This window comes from Mirounga angustirostris, unplaced genomic scaffold (genome assembly GCF_029215605.1).
Source record: "Mirounga angustirostris isolate CCGP_5_RB_7025 unplaced genomic scaffold, mMirAng1.0.hap1 SCAF_10, whole genome shotgun sequence".
Lineage (NCBI taxonomy): Eukaryota > Metazoa > Chordata > Mammalia > Carnivora > Phocidae > Mirounga > Mirounga angustirostris.
The window spans coordinates 78,431,673-78,453,629 of record NW_026991718.1 but is presented as its reverse complement, the minus strand read 5'-3'; the positions used below and the strand labels follow the sequence as shown (position 1 = coordinate 78,453,629).

At 40.5% G+C, this 21,957-nt stretch overlaps 1 protein-coding gene across 1 annotated transcript in view; it reads left to right on the top strand.

The window, feature by feature from the left end:
• AFF3 (ALF transcription elongation factor 3) overlaps window positions 1–21,957 on the top strand; it is a 520,154-nt gene that overhangs the window by 303,447 nt on the left and 194,750 nt on the right. The window lies entirely within an intron of this gene.

The window sequence follows — 21,957 nt, the reverse complement described above, 5'->3', positions numbered from 1 at the left end:
ACCATTCAGTACACGGTGCCTTTGAAAATCTATTAGGCATCCGTGCTCTGCTCAGCAGCGGCCCGAGGAGCTGAGCTTGCTAATCTCACCCTTGAGTTGGGATTTTTAGCTGTGGTCACAATTGCAGTTAAAGGTGACTTGGTGATCGCACTAGCCATTGCCCGTGCTGTGTATTGAACTCAACGTCAATTCAGACACTTCCCCTCCTCCTCCAAGCCCAACACTTCCTCTGTTTTGAAGTCTTCAATAAGGGGAGAGCCAGAGTTCTTTAAGCAAGGTTGCTCTGCTCCTTGGGGGGCCCTTTATGTTTTTTTAAATTATTTGGTCATGGATTCTGAATGTCTCTGAAGTCCCATAGCCCCTCTGATCTAAAATACATAAGGTTGCTGTAAATTACATGCCATTTTTTTTATTCTTATGTTAATCCCCATACATTACATCATTAGTTTTAGATGTAGTGTTCCATGATTCATTGTTTGTGCATAACACCCAGTGCTCCATGCAGAACGTGCCCTCTTTAATATCCATCACCAGGCTAACCCATCCTCCCACCCCCCTCCCCTCTAGAACCCTCAGTTTGTGTTTCAGAGTCCATTGTCTCTCACGGTTCATCTACCCCTCCAATTTCCCCCGCTTCATTCTTCCCCTCCCGCTACCTTCTTCTTCTTCTTCTTTTTTTTTTTTTTTCTTAACATATATTGCATTATTTGTTTCAGAGGTACAGATCTGAGATTCAACAGTCTTGCACAATTCACAGCACTTACCAGAGCACATACCCTCCCCAGTGTCTATCACCCAGTCACCCCATCTCTCCCACCCCCCCCCCCACTCCAGCAACCCTCAGTTTGTTTCCTGCGATTAAGAATTCCTCATATCTGGGGCGCCTGGGTGGCTCAGTTGGTTAAGCGACTGCCTTCGGCTCAGGTCATGATCCTGGAGTCCCGGGATCGAGTCCCACATCGGGCTCCCTGCTCAGCGGGGGGCCTGCTTCTCCCTCTGACCCTCTTCCCTCTCGTGCTCTCTGTCTCTCATTCTCTCTCTCAAATAAATAAATAAAAATAAAATCTTAAAAAAAAAAAAAGAATTCCTCATATCAGTGAGATCATATGATACATGTCTTTCTCTGTTTGACTTATTTCGCTCAACATAATACCCTCCAGTTCCATCCACATCGTTGCAAATGGCAAGATCTCATTCCTTTTGATGGCTGCATAGATGTCCATCGACAGATGAATGGATAAAGAAGATGTGGTATATAAATTGCATGCCATTTTGTGATGCTCAGTAACTGATGTGTGTTCACGGGGCCTCCAGATTTCAATGCGAGTCTTCTTAGGGGAAGGACTGTGGTTTACATGCCTTCTGTATGGCCAGAAGCCAGGGAAGACCATATTACGCCTCTAAATGCAGTTGGATAAATCAGGCGGGTTGATATCATTCTTGTTTGTTGAACTCAAGTACAGACTGACCAGGTCCACTCCTATCTGCAGTGGTAACTGGAGAACTCAGGAGAGCACAGGGGAGCTCGTCCTGTCCGGGGCAGGTTGGGGCAGGGCTGGGACCTAGGGGCTGGGTGGGGCTGGGCGGGGACCTCGGAACTGGGGCCAGGACCCATCTGAGCCTGGGCTTTGTTTGCTCTTAAAATTGCCTTTGAGGTACAGGTCTGTGATGGGTTGAGGGCACGTTCTGCATGGAGCACTGGGTGTTATACGCAAACAATGAATCATGGAACACTACATCAGAAACTAATGATGTAATGTATGGTGATTAACATAACATAATAAAATTTTAAAAATTAATTAAAAAAAAAAAAACTGCCCTTGAAGAAACCTGCTTTAAGGTCAGAAGTTGGCCCTGCAGACTTTGTGTCCTCTAAAAGCAAGCAGTTCTGAACTCTGATGCTAAAACATCTGATTTTTCCTGAGCCCATCACCTCCTCATTCCTAGCGTATTGAAATTCTATTTCTCAACTGTTTTAAAAAGCTTTTTCTTCTAGAAGGCTTCCTTCTTTCTCTCCCACTGTCCCCCATCCAAACTGTCTGGCGCAGGATTGCCAAGTTGCTCTGCCCAAAACAGCACCCGGTATGTCTGACCCTCCATGTTCAAACCCTCATAACCTACCATCACCCACCCACCCTCCATGGCACAATCAGGCATTCAAGGCCCTATGGAGACCGTGCTCATTATTCTCCTCTGCTGTCCTCTTGAGCCCCGCTGACTTCCACACATCCCTTCACCGCTGCTCAAGTTCCCCATCAGCCTATTCCTGGGATTAGCCAGGTCTCACCTTCTGTTACTGGCTTGCTCACTGCTCACCTCCTTCATGGAGCACTGAACACACCAGCTCACAGAGAGCACTGCTCCCTTGCTCAGTTCCAAGCATCACTGCCCATCCTACATTTGGAGCTTGCCACATATGCCCAGGGATGTATTGCTTCTGTATACGTGTGTTTGTAGATTCCCGCCTTCCCATCATACTGTAAGCTCCCTTACAGCACTTACCATGCCCCTTGCCATGCTCATCTCAGTGCCCTGCACCAGCCAGCTCTCCCTTGACTTCTGTAGACCATGATCAAGACACTCCTGGTGCTCTGGTTTCTACCTTAGGTAGGGCTGCTGTTAGATGCCTCAAAACTGAGCCCTCTCATTTTGGCTGGAGTCTACCACTGAGCCCCAGACAAAGCTATTTGTCGTGCAGACAGGAGTAAGGAAAGATGATTTTAGCAGTTGTACCAACAGCCCTTCGTCTGAGAGCCTGTAGCCCACTGCAGGAATGGTGGAAAAAGTGTGCTTCCTTGTGCCAGTTCCCTCTCCATTGTAATTAGGAAGCCGGCTTGTTTGAAATATAGTTTCACAGGTGCAGGATTCATCCTCGACAGGTGATTATGTTTTGATTTTTATCATCACTTATAAAACAGAATGGGAAAAGAGATTTCAGACCATAAAGCATATTCCACTGCAAATGAGATATTAGTGTTAAAATTCACCAATGTTGCTAAATATTTACCCAATACAGGGTTTCTACCTTCTGCCAACCTGAAGCATTCTCTTGGCAAATGTGCTTCATGGAACTTTGGAAGTCTTTCTGCATTACTAGTCTAACTGCATAAATACAACCATCTGTCTGTACTAGGTAAACAGACTGACCTCTGTTCTTTTTTTTTAACCTTTAATTTCTTGAAATTTGTCCAAAATAATCCTGACTCTGCTGCTGGTTCTTTGTTTGGAGCCAAAAAGATACAATTATAAAGAACTCCAGAAACATCTAGTACATTCCTTTTTTTCTCCGTGTAATATGAAACCCCTTTGAGAATTGTAATTTAAAAGTTCCCCACACTTTCCTTCCTCCCAAGAGGTAGCCATGGCTTTTCGTGTGTTTGATACTGTTGTGTTGTTTTATTGTTCTACTATAGAAACTTGGTATTTTTAAAGCACCAAATTTATTTTAAAGTCATATTTGCACCAAACTACAACCGTTAATAAGATTAGGTTAGTGAGTGTTGATTTAGTTCCTACTACGTGCTTAGTTGCTAGGTTCATCTTTAAAAGAAATATTCATATGTGGGGTATTTTTAATGCATTCAAAGGTATCACTCACTGTCCTTTAAAAAGTCATTTTGGGAAGTTAAGTACTCATTATAATGTTGTCATCTCTCAGGCATTCCTAGAACTACTTCCTTCTTGATGAACCGGGAGGAACCAACATCCTTACTTGGTTTTTGATTCAAAACAGCTCTCCTTAGTTAGTCATGAACTGGTATGGAATGGAAGGGTAGGGATGTGGACAGGGAAGTGAAGGCAGATGGGCGAACACTAGCAAAGACCTGCAGTTGAGATGCACAGAGCCTCCTTACTCTGAGTGGCCAGGGTAACCTGGCTTGCCTAAATGAACACTCCTAGGAGGGACGTGCTGGACATGTCATAGGCAGTCAGGGCCTAAGACAAGACTGAGAAGTTGGAACTGCTCTAATGGGGAGTCAGGGACCCTCTCAATTGAGCAGACTCTTAGGGACGCAGGTGGCATGATAGAAAAGGTGTTTAGGAAAGATTAATGTGGCATCAGGATTAATGACCTTTCCCCTAGCTGCAGTTGCCCTAACTTCCTTGTGCTCAACTACATTTCATGATAGATGGTTCTAGGATTACATGTCAGAGACTTGGACATGAAGTTCCCCAGGGTGGGGAAGCAATTTGAGAATTAGAGCATGATTGTTTAACTCTGAAGTAAAAATGATGCTTGGCTTAAGCACATGCCTTGACGCTGATCAAAATAAATTGTTTTTAAAAAATTGTCACCACATCGTCCTGAAGAGATACAAAAGAAATAACAAGAAGAGGGAAGAGGCAAATGCCAGAGAATCTGAGAACATTAAGACCTTGGCTGTGTATTGAAAACAGGTTTCCAGAGTAAATACTTTCCATTTCTATCACTCAGAAGAGCTGAATGTAGCCGGGCAATTTCTGTGTAAACTTCCAGCAAGAATCTTGCTATGTGTGTTCACAGTTGCTCTTGAGGGGTAGGCTCCATCTAACTCCTCCCTTTCAAAAACTCTTTGATTATTTCATTTCTTCTTAACAGTATTCACAGATGAGAAATGAAAGGTCCAGCAAAGTCAAGCATACATCCTGGTCAAGGATAGAGCAAGGTGTCCTGATTCCTAGTATACTTGCCTTCACCTGCCCACTTCACATAGTTCTGGCCTCTGCTTTCTCCTTCCCCTTCCCTTTTTTCTCTCTTGTCCCACTTCTGGTTTATTTTTGGTGCAGCAGAGGTAGGAAAGAGGGGACCAGGGTCGAGTAAGAAACATTAAGAGAACCGATAATGCTAGAATAGTGTATAGATTACATTTACACTTAAGAAATACTGCTAATGATGGGGCGCCTGGGCGGATTGGTCGGTTGAGCATCTGCGTTCGGCTCAGGTCATGATCTCAGGGTCCTGGGATCGAGCTCAGCTTTGGGGTCCCTCCTCAGTGGGGAGTCTGCTTCTCCCTCTCCCTCTGCCCCTCCCCGCCCCTGCTTGTGCCCTCTCTCTCTCGCTCACACTCTCTCAAATAAATAAATAAAATTTAAAAAAAATACTGTGGATGCTACTTGTTCTACATCAAGTAGCGTATTTACGAAATAATGTCAAATACACTATCTTATTTCTTCTCACCAAACCCCAGTTAAATGATCTTATCATTACTTTACAAACTGAAGGGATATTGAAGGATGCAGAAGCCCTAGTTTCGCATTCTAAGTCACCACAGAATGACTTGGTGGCCTTGAGCAGATAACTTCTCTGGGCCAAGTGCTCTCCCCTAGTTCCATGGTTCCCTATGGCTCTGGGACTGGCCTCAGTGTCTCCTCATTCTGAGTCCAGGGCTTTTTCTCTACCTCTTTATACAGTGTTGTTCTCTTTGCCTCTGTGGGCTCTGAAGCATAAAGTTTTAAAAGATAAATACGCTTTAAACAAGTAACATTTTAAAATGTTTAGTTGGGATTTTGCGTCTCTAACAATTTCTCGATGCATCCCACAAGCGCCAACCTTCTTTCTTGTCAGAACCACTCCTGTCATGACACCCGGGCTTAGATCTCTTCACCGGCTGAATTGCTCCGTTATAGGCTTCCATGATCTGGGTGCTTGTTACCTATTCCAGGTTCGTCTCTCTCTGTGCCAGAGCACTCACTACCACCCAGCACCACCCTCCATGCAGCCTTCTTCAAGCCAGGTTCCTCACTCCCAGGACCATCAGGGCCACGTTTACGTGGGTTCCGACCCTCCATCAGAAACCTGCTACTCCTCTGTGGCTCCTTCCCTAAGTCAAAAGAGTCCTTATCTTCTCACTACTGCTATTCTTCTCTAATCTGCACTCTCTAACTCTCTCTTATGACTTTATTGAGACATAGTTCACATGTCAAAAAACGAACCCATTTCTTTTTTTTTTTTTTTTTAAGATTTTATTTATTTATTTGGCAGAGACAGAGATAGCGAGAGCAGGAACACAAGCAGCGGGAGTGGGAGAGGGAGAAGCAGGCTTCCCCTCGAGGAGGGAGCCCAATGTGGGACTCCATCCCAGGACCCTGGGATCATGACCTGAGCAGAAGGCAGACGCTTAACGACTGAGCCACCCAGGTGCCCCAAACGAACCCATTTCTAGTGTGCAATTCAGTGAATCATGGTAAATTTAGAATTGTGCAACCATCACCATTATATAGTTTTAGATTTCATCACCCTGGTGAGATCCCTCATACCCATCGTATAGCCAACAGTCACACACAAACTTAAACACACACCCACCCGCTGACACACACCCCTGCACACACACATACTCACTCAGATATCCATTGGTTCAACTGGAATATTACTATCCTCTTCTTTTTAGGCTTTTATTACAACAAATATTTTTTTGCAATCGGGTTTTAATATTTAGACAAGTTTGCTGCTATACAATAAAATTGCCACATACTTTGATGATTATATTGAATACTTTTCAAAGATAAAATTTGTATTGTTCACCTTTTGTTCTCAAGAGTTGTTTTTCCTTCCAAGTTTTCTCATGCATTTTTACTTCAGGAATTCTTTCCATAGATATGTGATTGGAAAATGTATTTATGTGACAACCTGACAGATGAGACAGAACTAATTTCCAAAATACCCAAAGGGATTTTTAAGCAACAGTATGAAAAATATATACTCTGATGTCAAAATGGGCAAGGATATAAAGAGGTATTTCAGGACTAGGAAAAGAAAACACCTAATAAATATGCTACACTAATAATTAGAGATGCAATTAAAGCAACAGTTCAAGCATTTTTTTCCTATAAAATTGGAAGTGAGGTAAAAAATGATTGTTTATTGAGGTATAATTGACAAAATTGTAATATATTTGAAGAGTCCAGCATGATGATGAGATATACATATACATTATGAAAAGATTCCACCATGAAGTTAATTAACACTTCCATCAACTCACATATTTACCTTTTTTAAAGTTCTGTTCTCAGCAAATTTCAGTTATATGATACAGTATTTACAGTACATTATTAGCAACTATACATTTGGATCTCAGACTTCATTTATCTTATAAATAGTGAAAGTTGGTACCCTTTTACCAACCTCTACTTGTTTTCCCCTACCCCAGCCCCAGGCAACCACCATTCTACTCTCTGTTTCTATGAATTCAACTTTTGTTTTGTTTTGTTTTAGATTCCACCTATAGTAATGCCATATAGTATTTGTCTTTCTCTGTTTGGCATATTTTATTTAGCATAATTTCCTCAAGGTCCATCTATGTTGTCACAAAAGGCAAGATTTTTCTCTTTTTAAGGCTGAATAATATTCCATTGTATATACAAACCACAATTTCTTTTTCCATTCATCCATCAATGGACACTTAGGTTGCTTCCATTCTTTGGCTATTATGAATAATGCTGCAGTGAACATGAGAATACAAATATTTATTTAAGATAATGATTTTGTCTCCTTTAGATATATACCCAGATGTGGGATTATTAGATCATGTAGTAGTTACAATTTAATTTCTTGAGGAACCTCCATACTGTTTTCCTTAGTAGCTGTACCAGTTTACATTCTCACCAACAGTGCACAAGGGTTCCCTCTTCTCTACATCCTTGCCAGTGTTTGTCATCTCTTGTCTTTTTTACAATAGATATCCTCACAGATGTGAGGTGATAGTTGTTTGTGGTTTGACTCTTGTTTCTCTGATGATTAATAATGCTGCACTTCTTTTCATGTACCAGTTGTCCATCTTTATGTCTTTTTTGAGAAATGTCTATTCAGATCTTTGGATTATTTGGTTTTTGCTTTTGGGTTGATGAGTTCCTTGTATATTTTGGATATTAACCAGATATGTGGTTTGCAGGTCTCCTATGCCAGAAGTTGTCTTTTCATTTTGTTGATGTTTCCTTTGCTGTGTAGAAGCTTTCAGTTTGATGGAGTCTCACTTGTTTATTTTTGCTTTTACTGCCTTTGCTTTTTGTGTCAAAAATGAGAGATCACTGCAAAGACTAATATCAAGGAGCCTAAACCCTGTTTTCTTCTAGGAGTTTTATAGTATCAGGTCTTACATTCTCTTTTCCAGTTTACATCTTTTTATATTGTGCATTTGTTAACAAATTGTTGTAGTGGTTTTTAATACTTTTGTCTTTTAACCTTTATACTAGAGTTATAAGTAATTTATGTACCACCACTATAATATTAGAGTTTTCTGAATTTAACTACATATTTACCTTAACCAGTGAGTTTTATACTTTCATTTATTTTTATGTTACTAATTAGCATCCCTTAAGCTTGAAGAACTTCCTTTAACATTTCTTGAAAGGCTGGTCTAATGATGATAGAAGGACTTTGTCAGGTAGAGTATTCTCAGGTGGCAGGTTGTTTTTCTCTGGCAGCACTTTGAATATGTCATCCAACTCCCCTCTGACCCGCAAGGTTTCTGCTGAAAAAAAAAAAACAACTGTTGAAATATTATGGTATTTCCCTTGTATGTAACAAGTTTTCTTGCTGCTTTTAAGGTTCTATCTTTGTCTTTACGTTTTGACAGTATAATTATAATGTGCATCAGCATGACTTTCCTTGGCTTCATCTTCTTTGGTACTTTCTGGCATTCCTGGATCTGGGTGTCTGTTTCCTTTTTCAGTTTAGGGAGGTTTACAGTACTTATTTGAGTAAGTTTTCTGCCCATTTCTCTCTTTTTCTCCTCTGGGACCCCCATAATGTATATTGGTACATGTAATAGTGTCCAAGAAGTCCCTTACTCTTTTTTATTTCTTTTTGCACCTTTTAGTAGATGAATTCCACTGCCCTGTCATCTAGTTCACTGATTTTTTTCCCTCTTGATTTAGTCTGCTGTTGAATCCCTCTATTAGATTTTTTTTTCCAATTCAGTTATTACATTCTTTAGCTCTCTGATTTTTTCATATATTTAATATTTTCTGTCTCTTTGTTGAGATTCTTTGTTCATAAATTGATTTCCTGACCTCAGTGAGCATCATTATGAACATTACTCTGAACATTCTATTGGGTAAATCACTTCTCTCCATTTCATTAAGATTGGTTTCTGGAGATTTGTCTTGTTCTTTTGTTTGGAACGTATTTCCCTGTTTCTTCATTTCTGAGATGTTCTGTGTTTTTTTTTCTGCACATTAGTTAAAATAGCCAACTCTGCCTGGCTTGACAGACTGGTCTTGTATAGGAGATGAATCCCGTCAATCAGCCCAGCTCAAGCTCCTGGTTACTTCTCAAACATTTGTGATTGTCCAAGCTGCCATTTTTGCTATTAGTGGCTCCCAGTAGTTGAGAGTGTGCCAAGACTTCTCAGTGTCCCAAAAGGGAGGATTATAGTTAGCATTTAGATGCATGTTGATCAGAAGCCTGTCCCTCTCACAGGGAAAGAGTATATACTCTTACTCCTTCCAGGGAGAAACTGGGAGATGGGCATTTTTGCCTGCCACCTCTGCACTGTGCCCAGGTGTATAGACGCAAATGCTCCTGCATCCTTTAATGACTGCTTCTTTGTTGCCTATAATCCTGTGGGACTCATGAATACAAGCCCTGTGGGCTATCGGAGCTAGGGGATTTGGGGGCCCATTCCTCGGGTGGAGCCTTCAAATTTGGGGTGCTGGACTTGTGATCCAGACCCTCTCCTCCTCAGAGAGAAGCTGGGACTTGGGGGTTCCCTCCCAATTATATGCTGTGCTAGGGATGGGATTTATAGCATGAGTCTCACTCAGCCTTTTCTACCTGTTTCAATGTGTATATTTTGTCTGTCACCTGATATGTAGGATTCGCTCATCTAGTTCCTGGTTTTCTCTCAGAGGAGATTGCTCCATGTGTAGTTGTATATTCAGTGTGTCCATGCACGGAGGGAGATTCAATAGCCTCCTATGTTGCCATCTTGGTCTAGAAGCCACTGCAAATATGACTTTTAAAAAGAGTATTAATAAAGGTGTTTAGAAACAGGGACTTTCATATGCCGTTACAGGATATGTAAATTAATAGACCATTTTTGGAGAACAATTTGACAATATATTAGCATTTAAAATATTTATGCCATTTGACCTAGAAATTCTGTACAAGGAATTTATACTCTGGAAGAAATACACAACCATGAAAAGATCAATGTACAAGGATTTTTGCCAAAGCGTGGTTTATAGTCATGAAAAAAAAAAGGCAACAAATCAACTCTCTGTCACTTGATTAAATAAGCTATAATACTTCCAGGCAGAATAAATAAACTATGATACTTCCAGGCAGTGGATTGTCTGTGTAGCCTCTCGAAAGAAGATACATTATATGTTGTGTTGGGAAAGAAGAAATGAAAAATGAAAAAGATCAAGTCACTAAACAGTATGACCTCATTAAAAATACATGTATAATCCCCATGTTAGTATATATATATAAAAATTGGATAAGTACCTGGCGCCTGGATAAGTACCAGGATCCTGGGTGGCTTTCACTTTCCTGCATTTTGTATTTTTGCAATGTTTAACTTTTTAACAAGAAGCATATATTATTTATGTAAGCAGAAAGATGCAGTGAAGATAATTTTTCAATTAAATTAAAAATTAAAGTGAAATCGTGTGTCCTTAGCCTAACAGAGAATACATGTGCAGTTAAGAACTTCACTGAATCACAAATAGAGACAAACAGGGAGGGCAGGGGTTGCCTCAGTTCCCGCCCATGATGACCCACCAAAGTTAGAAGGAAGTGGGTACTCCAGACTTTGGATTCCTAGAGACCTTTCGCTGTTACGATCTCAGATGCTTCCACGATAAGCAGCTCACCATTTTAAGAAATGACCAACTTACCACTACAGTTTTAATGGTTCTTATGTTATATCATATTATATCATGCTAACTTAAACTGCATTGTTATGTTATATAATGCTGCATAAAGTTGTATACATGTTTACTGATTATCTCACTTTTACCAGAATGTAGCATCCATGAGGACAGGGACCATATTTGCAGCTGTGTTTCCACCACCTAAAACAGTGCTTAGCACAAAGCACCTATGGAATACTGTCAGAAATTGTTAGAAAGTTTATAAAAACCAAACTCTTCCTGGCAGCTTTAACCAGTGGACTCTAATTGTGGCTGCTTGTCTCCATAAGCCACCTGTAATGTTTTTTCCACAAGGTAGGCCCTTGGATGTCTGACACAGCAACTTAGGCTTCTCTTTTGCCAAACTGCTTAGACACATGAGTCCAATGGAGCAACGACGAGGAATACGATTACTCAACCAGCAACCGTTAAGGCCAGGATGGGCGTTGATGGCTGGGGTGGCTCCATGAGAAATAAAACCAGAAACAAAAACATGGCAACCACAAGGAATATGGATGTGTTGTATTTACATTGTTCACCGTGTATTGCTTGTCTGTCCCACGGGTACTCACAGTTCCATGTCTGTTGTATTCTGTGTTGTATCCCCAGGACATAGTGTTGCACCACATAGTGGATGCTCAAAAATGAGTTCAGTTCGATGGACATCTGGATGCACTAGTAGAAACTGAATTGATTGGTCGAACTAAGGCATAAACTATTCAGCATGATTGCAGACCCCTTCTTAAGACAGGAAACTATGTCTGGTGTTGTCAGCAAGGATTAAGGAATAGAAACATCTGTCTCAAATTTGTAGATTGTCCATTTGCTTTTGCCTAGTTGGAACCTTCCTTCTCACTTTCTCCCCATGGAGATCTCTGCAAGATCATCTTTGCTTCCTCATTTCCTTAAGTTCTTTCTTTCCCCATTTAAAGACACAGCATCTGAGTTCAGGGTCTTATCTTCCTTAGACATCATTAATTTGGTGCCTTCCTCTTTTATCTCCATTTCTGTGCTCTCAAGGAATATCTTTTCCTGAGGGGTAAGCGCTTTACCAGGCTCTACTAACCCAGTCTTTTTGTTGCTTTTCTTCTAATAAAAGTAGTTATCATCCCGTTTTCATTTTGGCCCTAACTTCTCTTTTCTCGCAGACCTATGAACTTCTGAGGGGAAATATTTTGATCTTTTGCTTCTCCATTTTAAGGATATTTTAACCTCATGGTTTAAAAAGAAAACAAAAAAGATGGTTTCTCCCAGGCTCACCAGCTTTCTTTCCTCCTCTGGATTTGGCAGTCTGTATCTGGAAAACTTCAGTAGACATTTCCTGTCTTCTGTAAAGGCATCCTGCCTTTTACATTCATCCCTAAGATGAGGAGACATCCCTGCTAGATTAGGGCAGTGCCACTCAGTGATTTATAAATCACCTCTCAAACTGAGAGGAAATACTTGAGTGAAGTTCATAGAAACCTGCGTGGTGGAAGGGAACTTAGCTGGGAAAGGGCTTGAAAGGGAGAAAGACGTGCCCCATCAGCAAGCAAGGTTGCGCTAAGGGCAGTGCAGCTGCTGAGACCTGCCTTCCCTCTGGGGAACCAGACATCCTTCTGTACCAGGGACTTTTTAATCTCAGCCCCAGTGGCTCTCAGGGTTTCTTCTTGTCCAAGCTGCCTGCCTTGCTCTGTGCCCTGCCTCCAGGCTGGCTCCTGCCCCCGTGACCCATCGCTTTCCACCCCTATATTCACCTTTCCCCATTGGCTCCTTCAGGTCATCTTAGAAGAGCTCTCAGGCCAGTGTACCAGCTTAACTGCCCCAACTGTTGCCTCAGGGGTAGTCTGTAGGCATAAAGACAAAGCTTCTAAACTCTTTAGAACCCCAGACCGGCTTTTGGAAAGAGAATGCATTCTGCTTACTAGTAATTGTCCCATTTAAGAAAAATACCAGACGATGCGACAGCACCCCCTCCCCTCTGTGCACATGGTACCCTAGTGGCAAAGGGAGTGAGGGAAGCAAATTATTGTTTAATAAGCACACTTTCATTATGCCTTCTATTTGACTATGAATAATTAACCAGTTAAATATTAAATAATTAACGGAGTGAAATAGATTAAAAAACAAACTCATAAATGTCTTCTCCTGTAGTCATCCCCATCTCTTCCCAAAGTCCAAGCCAAAAGCTGCCAACGCTAACTATAAAGGTAGTGATAACGGCCGTAATCACCTTCTGTGGAGTACCTACTTTGTAACGGCCGCTGTGCTAGGTACTTTGTCACCAATGCTTTTTTTTAGTAATCCTGCAAGATAGGGTGATTAAACACCAATTTACAGATGAGGATATCAATAATCAGAAAAGCAAACTGGCCCAGGGTCATTCTGCCGGTTCACAGCAGGGCCAAGATGACATGTGGTTTCTCAAATGCTGACTCCAAACCTGTTCTGTTCCACCATTCTGCTTCTCTGTAATCGAGAGATGGGTTTTGTCTAATGCACATGTCTGGTTATCTGTCTGTGGAAGGGGGTTCGGGAACATGGTAAGAGGAAAACATGGCCAAGAATGTAATTCACCCTCTTTCCCTTCTGGCTTCCATAGTCTTCCTCTCTGTCCCAAAGAATACCTTCTCTACCCTTAGATACATATGAAAGAGCCGTTTGATTGTTGCAAACCACAGCTGGTTCTGAGATTAATTACAATCTATACGTCTATTAGGAGGGCTTATTTCTAGTGTTTGTGCTATCACGAAAAGGTGTTATGTAGATCAAAAGTAAGGTGACAGTGGTATCATAAATAACATGACCTTTCTCATGAGCTGGTCAGGAATTTGGCTCAGTTCTTATAAACCTAGACTTAGTATGACTTATTCTTAGAAACGACACAGGAAAATACCAGCCCCACATTCAGAATTTGGGAAATCCTCTTACTGCCCCCAAATGCTTTATTTTTTATAAAGCATCTTTTAAAATTAGACTAATCAGTGCTTCTCAACAGGAGCACAAGGTTCTTAAGAGCGCAGGAAACTGGCAGGTGTCTGTGTGTTGCATCAGGAACTCGGGGCTGAAGTTGTCACCTGGGTTTAACAAGAGTCATTAAGTTCCTGCAGCTGTACACTCGACATCAAAAACCTCTTCTTTCAATTCTGAGGACCCGAAGTAGATTTTACTACTCTTTTTTAAAAAGATATTTTATTTATCTGAGAAAGAAAGAGAGAGAGCGCACATGAGTGGAGGTTGGGGGGAGCAGACGGAAAGGAAGAAGCAGACTCTGCGTTGAGAAGGGAGCCCGATGCGGGGCTCTGTCCCAGGATCCTGAGATCATGACCTGACCCGAAGGCAGATGCTTAACCGCCTGAGCCACGCAGGCACCCCAGATCTTACTGCTTTTAGCATTTAACACAATGTTCAGTTCTAGAAACAATCCACAATTAAAGAATAGGAATTATGATGTTTTTTTGGTTTTTTGGTTTTTTTAAAGATTTTTTATTTATTTATTTGAGAGAGAGAATGAGAGACAGAGAGCATGAGAGGGAGGAGGGTCAGAGGAAGAAGCAGACTCCCTGCCGAGCAGGGAGCCCGATACGGGACTCGATCCTGGGACTCCAGGATCATGACCTGAGCCGAAGGCAGTCGCTTAACCAACTGAGCCACCCAGCTGCCCAGGAATTATGATGTTTTTAAGCCTAGGGGGAAAAATGAATATTGAAAGCCAGGTGAAGAGTGAATGAATGAATGAATGAGTACATGTTAGTTATTCTGTTGTCATAATTGCCTATTTGCTTATAAATTTCCCACACTAGATTCTAAGCTTATTGGTGAGTACTATATATATATATACACACACACATATATATATATAATACTTATGTATTTTATATATATATACACAATATTTAATGTAGCATGTGAATCTAAAAATGAATTATAAAAATGTATGGTTCTTACTGTTCCAGAAGGCCCCAAGTATATAGATAAAACAGAATGCACTTAACACAGAGGGACAAGGGAATAAGACAGTTCACATCCATCTTCCTGCCCCAAAAGAAAACTGGAAAACAGCAAAGCTGCATCTAGAACAAGAAATCTTCAGAAAAGTCTAAAATGAAGGGATCTAGCATGCAATAATTTTTTGGACTTGCAGTTGTATCTTGGCTTCAGTCTGAGCTCTTATCCTTTCATTGGAGAGTCCAGAGTTTGCAGGGATGCTGAAGTCAGAGAGATGAAATGGGTCTGTAGTGCACAGGATGGATTTCCTTATGAGCAATCACTTTTTACATGTGAAGGAAATAAGGAAAGGCCAGACACTATGTGGCCTCAGAGAACTGAAAATCTGATGGCCCAAGAAGAAAGGGTGATGCACAGGCTTCGTGCCCTCTTGGAATTTCCAGTTTGAAGGCTTACTTTTGTGCTTTTCCGTCCCCAATGCTTGCCTTCTTCCCACCATAAGCCCATGGGGTCATATTGTTAATCTAATACAGCTAAATTGAAAACTGCTTCTTGAATTGATTCCATTAATCTTTACCTATGTGGAGCACCCTCCATTTTATCCAATGATGATTAACCTCATTGAGAGCCGGGCGATAGCCTTAAGTTAAAAAGCACTGGCTGAGATTAGTTAGTGTTCCAATCTGAGATTCTGCCACCCAGGGGACATGTATGAGACCAGAAAATACATATATGGCTCCTGGGAATCTCCTTCTCAGGCCAATTTTAGTTCAAATTGGACATATTCCTGGGTTTTTAATATAAAGAAACAAGTTTTCACTATGATTTTTGGTAGTGCTGCAATTAGACATTTTTACTGGTTATTTGCTTACTTGTAATTTTAGCAGCCTAAGCTGTACTATAAAAAAACAGAAGGTACTTTTTCAGCAGCCACTGTTTTTCCAAAAGCTTTCCATGAATAGTGTTTCCATCAAAATAATGATTGTTGTTATTCTTAATGGACATGAATACACTGTATTTACTATTATTTTGCAAACTCTAGGTCCTTCTACTATAGTAACAAAATGAGGATGTTCTTGAGTTTTTGTTGATTTAGGGGGCAGCTTAGACCTGCTTGTTCAGAGCCCAAATCTGCCCAGCCTTCAAGTCTGACCCTGGAGTCTGTTTAAAGCCCGGGGATGGACTGACAATTAGAATGCACTCCCTAGCCCCATCAGGGAAGAATGAGTGTGCTTCTCCCGGTTTTTCTTACTCGAGGGCTGGTGCTCTGACTCCCAGGTATGGGCCTGTTTCCTTCACCAGACACAGTGCTCTTGTTAGCTACCCGCATTTAAAGGATATGCAGTGTAATAAAAATTACACTGTTCTGTTGTTGGCAGCACTCATCTGATAAGAGTGTCATAACATGAATAATATGTGTGAAAGAACTGAAAAGCTGAGGGATTATTCTGATATGGAAACTGAAAACAAAATAATGCTCTGATCTGCCGCAGCCACTGCCACATATAAAAATCGACTTTGGCATTTTATATTTTTATTCCCAAGTTACAGAATTAATCCAATGTTTTATTTTGAAAAGAGTGAGTTTCAGAGCACAAAGAATTCTGGAGTTAGCTGTGGTCATTTGCCAGGCCTGTGGGGATAGACACCCCCTTTTAGCAGACCTCGGAGTTGGCAGCAGATGTTGAAACATTGCTGAAAGAGAGAAGAAATTCAGTCCTCCTGATTCTGGCAACCATCATAGTATTTGGTAGGACAAGTATAGCTTATTTGTGCCATCATTTGAAAAGGAGAGAAAAGTGAATCCCAGAGACGTTAAATGAATTCCTATTATTTTATCCATTGTGCTAGGCCTCCAGAGAGTTACAAGAGAGTTTCAAAGGCACAGTCCCTTCCCTAAAAGAGGTTATAATCTAATAGGAGTTAAAAAATGTATAGTCTGATAGTGGTAACACATGAAAGGTAAACTCACAGCCCCAGGTAACATGGAAATGTGAAATAAGGGACACAGATTATGTGTAATAGAGAATGGAGGGTGTGGTGCTTGCTAAGGATCACACTGGTCAGTGACCTTCATTAGGAGATGAGGGATGAGAAAGAAGGTAAAGGTAAGGGGCGCCTGGGTGGCTGATTCATTAAGGATCCAACTCTTGATTTCGGCTCAGGTCCTGATCTCAGGGTCCTGAAATAGAGCCCCGTGTTGGGCTCCCTGCTCAGCAGGGAGTCTGCTTGAGATTCTCTCTCTCCCTCTCCCTTTGCCCCTCTTCCCCCTGCTCTCTGTCTCAAATAAATAAATCTTTAAAAAAAAAAAAGAAGAAGGAAGAGGTAAGTGAAGTTGGAATAACATGAAAGGAAAAGCAGAAAATGTCGGGACAGGAAAACATAGGGCAGGACAAGAAGTAAGCCCATCTGGAAGGGAGGAGGGGAGGACCGTATAGAAAAGTAACAAGCAGTAACACTGCAGTGTTTCTTGATGGCACCATATGACAGAGCATCTTGAATGCTTGGACCAGAGTCCCTGGAAGCTTTTGAGCAAGTGCAGCATAGTAACTATTTTAATTAAAACACTTCGTTGACAGCGATCAAAATAGATTGTAGTGGGGAGACAGTAGATAGGAAGAGAGACCAGGGAAAGTATTTCTCTATTTGCTGATTTTAATAGGAAAATTTAAATGTTCAGAATTTTTCTAATTTACTCTATTTTCAAACTAAATATACTTTGCAGATCTTTATACTACAATATAAACATTTTGAACTCTTAAGATTTCAGGCTAAAATTCAATTTGTGTTTCTTCTCACCTTGAATAACAAAGAGGCACACTGTGTAATGAATGGATACCCAAACCTCTAACCATTTGTCCTAGGACAGGCTGTGCAGTTGATGGCAGAGTAAGTGGGTAGCTACATGGAGGGGAGAGGTTTGTGCAAAATGAGTACATGAAAGTCTGCTCACCTTGAAGCTCTGGATTCCTGGGACTCAGGGTCAATCTTGCTGGGCAATAGACATGAAAATGGACACTGGCCCATGTGTCCCATGGCCTTCTGAGAACCAGTATATGGAGGATAGAGAAAAGTTGGACAGTTAATGAAATGCAGTATTCTATACTGTTATCATTCAACCATCTGTTCCTTCATTTAGCAGAAAAGTGAGTGTATTTACTATAAAGAGACTTGGCATTTTAAGCTTATCTAAGAAATAAGAAGACACCCTGAAATATGTCCCTTGGGTAACTAGACATCTGCTTAGAGAGATGGGACTGATGAGGCTGTGTTAAGATAGATACGTCTGATTCTGAATCCTACCAGTTGGCTAAGGAACCCAAGCTCAAAACTGGGGCCCTCTTAGTGTTGAGGAATAGGGTGTGACCTCATTCCTAAGGAATAAGAAATCAAAAAGGAACAAAGGCAGGCAGATCAAAGAAGTGGCAAGGGACTTTAGAAGATCAGAAGGTAGCTCCCTAAACTCTGGAGTAATTGGCTTTATATTATATTTTCATCCTGTCTTATCTCTAATCTGGGAAGTGGCTACCGGACAGCCAAGTGGGGGAAAGAGGAGCAACGCAGTGATGAAGGGCTAGTTGAGGCAAGGGAGGTCAGGAGCATGAGTGGGGGTGGGGAGCAGTGGACACACCTGGCAATGGGCAGGAATCTTTTCCTGTGAAGAGAATGTTGTGAGATAAACTAAGTGAAATTTTAGCAGTTATGAAAAATTTTACCTTTTTTTACATTTTAAACTACTAGAAATAAGGTACAAATTAAGCACTTTTTTTTAACCAAATCTTATCTCACTATTATTATGTCAAGGCTCTGTTCCCATGAGAAAGCTTAGGGACATTTTCTCCAGTGTAAAGTACAAATCATACTTAGGGATCCTAATAATCATTTTAAATAACTTTATGTTTTAATACTATGTATATAGTTTGTATTAATAATTACTAGCTTAATTACAGGTTAAACTTGCATAATGCTTCATTTTTTTATAAAAACACTTTCCCAGGGCACCTGGGTGGCTCAGTCAGTTAAGCATCTGCCTTTGGCTTAGGTCATGATCCCAGGGTCCTGGGATCAAGTTCTGCATTGGACTCCCAGCTTGGAGGGGAGTCTGCTTCTCCCTCTGTCCCTCCCCGCCCCCCTGCTCGTGTTCTCTCTCTCTCAAAAATAAATAAATAAAATCTTTAAAAAAAAAAAAAACTTTCCCATATATCCTCTCATCTCAGTTTCCTAATATCTAAAGCTCAGAGAGAAATTCTATTTCTCATTTTAGAGATAAGAATTCTGAAACTCAATTTGTTATTAATCAGTACTGTCTTTTATTGAATGATTAAACATAAGGGAAGCATGCTATGCTCTTTATATGTATTATCTCATTTAATCTTCATGATTAAACTTTGAGAATGTTAACTTCTCTATTTCCTCTGGTTCTAAAATACCACAAGCTGAGATTTGATTGGTTCCTAAGTCTGTGGTTTGAAATCACTACAGTTTACTGAAGATGTGATTTACCTAAGCTCACTGAGCTAGTAAGTGACAGAAGAGGAAGTAGAAACAAACTGTTTGCTCATAATTTTCCCATCTAACCCTAATGAAGAATTTTTATATAATGGATAATCAATCTTAAAAAAACCATTGCACATTGATTTTTAAAGTATACATTTAAATAGTTTGTGTAAAGAATTCTTATGTTTTTGGAAATTCTGAAGATTTAAATGTTTTAAGCAACCCTGTTGTCTTTACCATTCCTTCATATATTTAGCAGAATTCACTAGGTAGAAAAGTTACATGGAAATACTTAGCTAGAATTAAAATCAAGTTACTGAGCAATTTTGCATTGAAATATGGGCATTCAGTTCAATTCAGTGAGTTAATTTTGAGTGCTTAGTGTGTAATGTGCTTCAGTCTACACAAAGATAAGTAGGCAGTATCCCTCTCTGAAGAAATTTTCAGTCCTTCTTTATAGGATTATATTTAATAGATCTGAATGTTATTGAAAGAGATCGTTGAGATTCCTAAGTGTGATTTCTATTCTATTTTGGGAGAAGGGTATTGGAAGAGGGAGAAATGGTTGAATGCAGATTGAGGTATATACTCATAAAACTTAACACAAAAAAGAATCTAACAGTTACTATGAGAGAGAAAAATAAGTGCATTGGAGGAGCATGAGAAGGAAATTGTCATATCATATGGAATAGAAGGGGAATCAGCAAAGGCCTCAAGACATAGATGATATTTGAGATGAGCCTTCATGAATGGATAGAAATCCAAAAAGCATATGAGAATAGGGCATTCACACACAAAGGGCATAGTGTAAGTGAAAACAGAGACTGTAGTTTTCCTTATACTTAGGGTGGGTGTAGACTAACGAAAGGGCACAAGACTGAAAACCGAGACCTTGTAGAAGGTCTTGAATACTATGCTGAGATCTTTGAGAGCAGATGCAGTGGAGTGAAAGACAAATACTGGGCTGGAAGTATGAGATAGTTATGCAAATTTCAGTGGTGACATTTATGAGTTGAGTGAATTTGGGCAAATCAGTTCATCTCTTTGAGCTTTGACTGCCTCACCCGCAGTATGGGTATAGTAGTATTAAAGGTTGAGTGTAAATTTAAAAACTTGTATGAAAGTACTCTGAAAACTGTAAAGCACAACAGGAGACAGCATGGTCATGGTCATCATCGTATTATGTATATAATGGTATGTGAAGATTTTGGAGCCGTGAAGCTTTTTATCTGCATCTGCAGTCTAGGAAAATTGAGTTGGCAGGAGTGTAGTGGATGGATTAATAATAACAGAAGAAAGAGAACCAATCAGGAAGCTATTAAAGTAATTTAGGTTAAAAGTAATGAAGGTGTGATTAGGATGGTAGAGACATTGCAGAAATACTGTTCTATTTGGCATTTATTCAAAAATATACTGAGCACCTACTCTGTTCCTGGACACAAACTCGGCAGTCGTGATTAACAACCTCCTCAAAAGAGGAGGGCACATTCTGCGTGGAGCACTGGGTGTTATGCACAAACAATGAATCATGGAACACTTCATCTAGAACTAATGATGTAATGTATGGGGATTAACATAAGAATAAAAAATAAATTAAAAAAAAAAAAACAACCTCCTCAAAAGAGACAACAGGGATAGATACAGGATCGAATGCGCAGATACTTGGGGAGCAGAGGTAAGAGGAGAGAGGGATATAGAAGAAGGTCACTGGATCTTCCTTTGCTTTCCATTGGCGAGACCTCGTAACAGCAGAATGGAGAAGGGACATCTCAAATGCCTATGAGCTTAACCCACCAAGGCACAGGTGTCATGGTGGGTGAGAGATGATAATAGGGTCAGGAAATCCTTCCAGGGTGGGTTTGACCTCTCTTTCTGCCCTCTGTCTGCGTGGGTCTGCACTATCCGAGGTGCTGAAGGAGGAGAGTTACCCCAAAAAAAGGCACAAGACCACCCTCAAGAATTTCTTTGACTTAAAAACCTGACAGAATCCCTTTTCCCCAAGGGAGGTGAGAAAATGTCTTCACCTAAAAAGAATTTCTCACTTTTCTTAAAGTGGATCAACTACTGCTTCTATGCTTGCTTAGGTTTGAAAGAGGAAGGAAATTAAAAAAAGAAAATAGGGTTCAAAACCTATCTGTAAACTCCCAAGTAAATTTCCCGGTAATCAGAAATTGATTGATTTAATTTAATTGTATAATCATTTAGTGAATGCAGGTAACTTCCAGGAGATGGAACCGAAGAAGAAAACAGCAAGTGGATAAACACCGCTGCCCCCTCTCACAGTTTAGTGAAAGTGTATGTCAGAAAGCATAAGACAGATGATTGTGTGTTGAGCTAAAGTTGTATTCTTAATACTGTGTTATAAAAATGATAAGACACTTATTTCCCTCCCTCCCTCCCTCCCTCCCTCTCTCTTTCTATTTCATACGTGTGATTTTTTTTTTTTACTTCTCCATGAAGGAGATTTTTATGAAGACCAAAGTGATGTGTGGGGCTTATTGGAAACTCATCCTAATACTTGTTTCTAATAAAATAAAGACTCCTCTCATAACGACCCTAAAGTCAGAAGTACTTTGTACATTTCTACAGAAACACCCTGTGAAATTTTGTGGGATTGAGTCCAAGAGAAGCAGCCCCCTTTGTTCGGCATTTTCCATAGAACTTTTACTACTAGGTTGTCCCTTTACTCTGGAGCTTAAA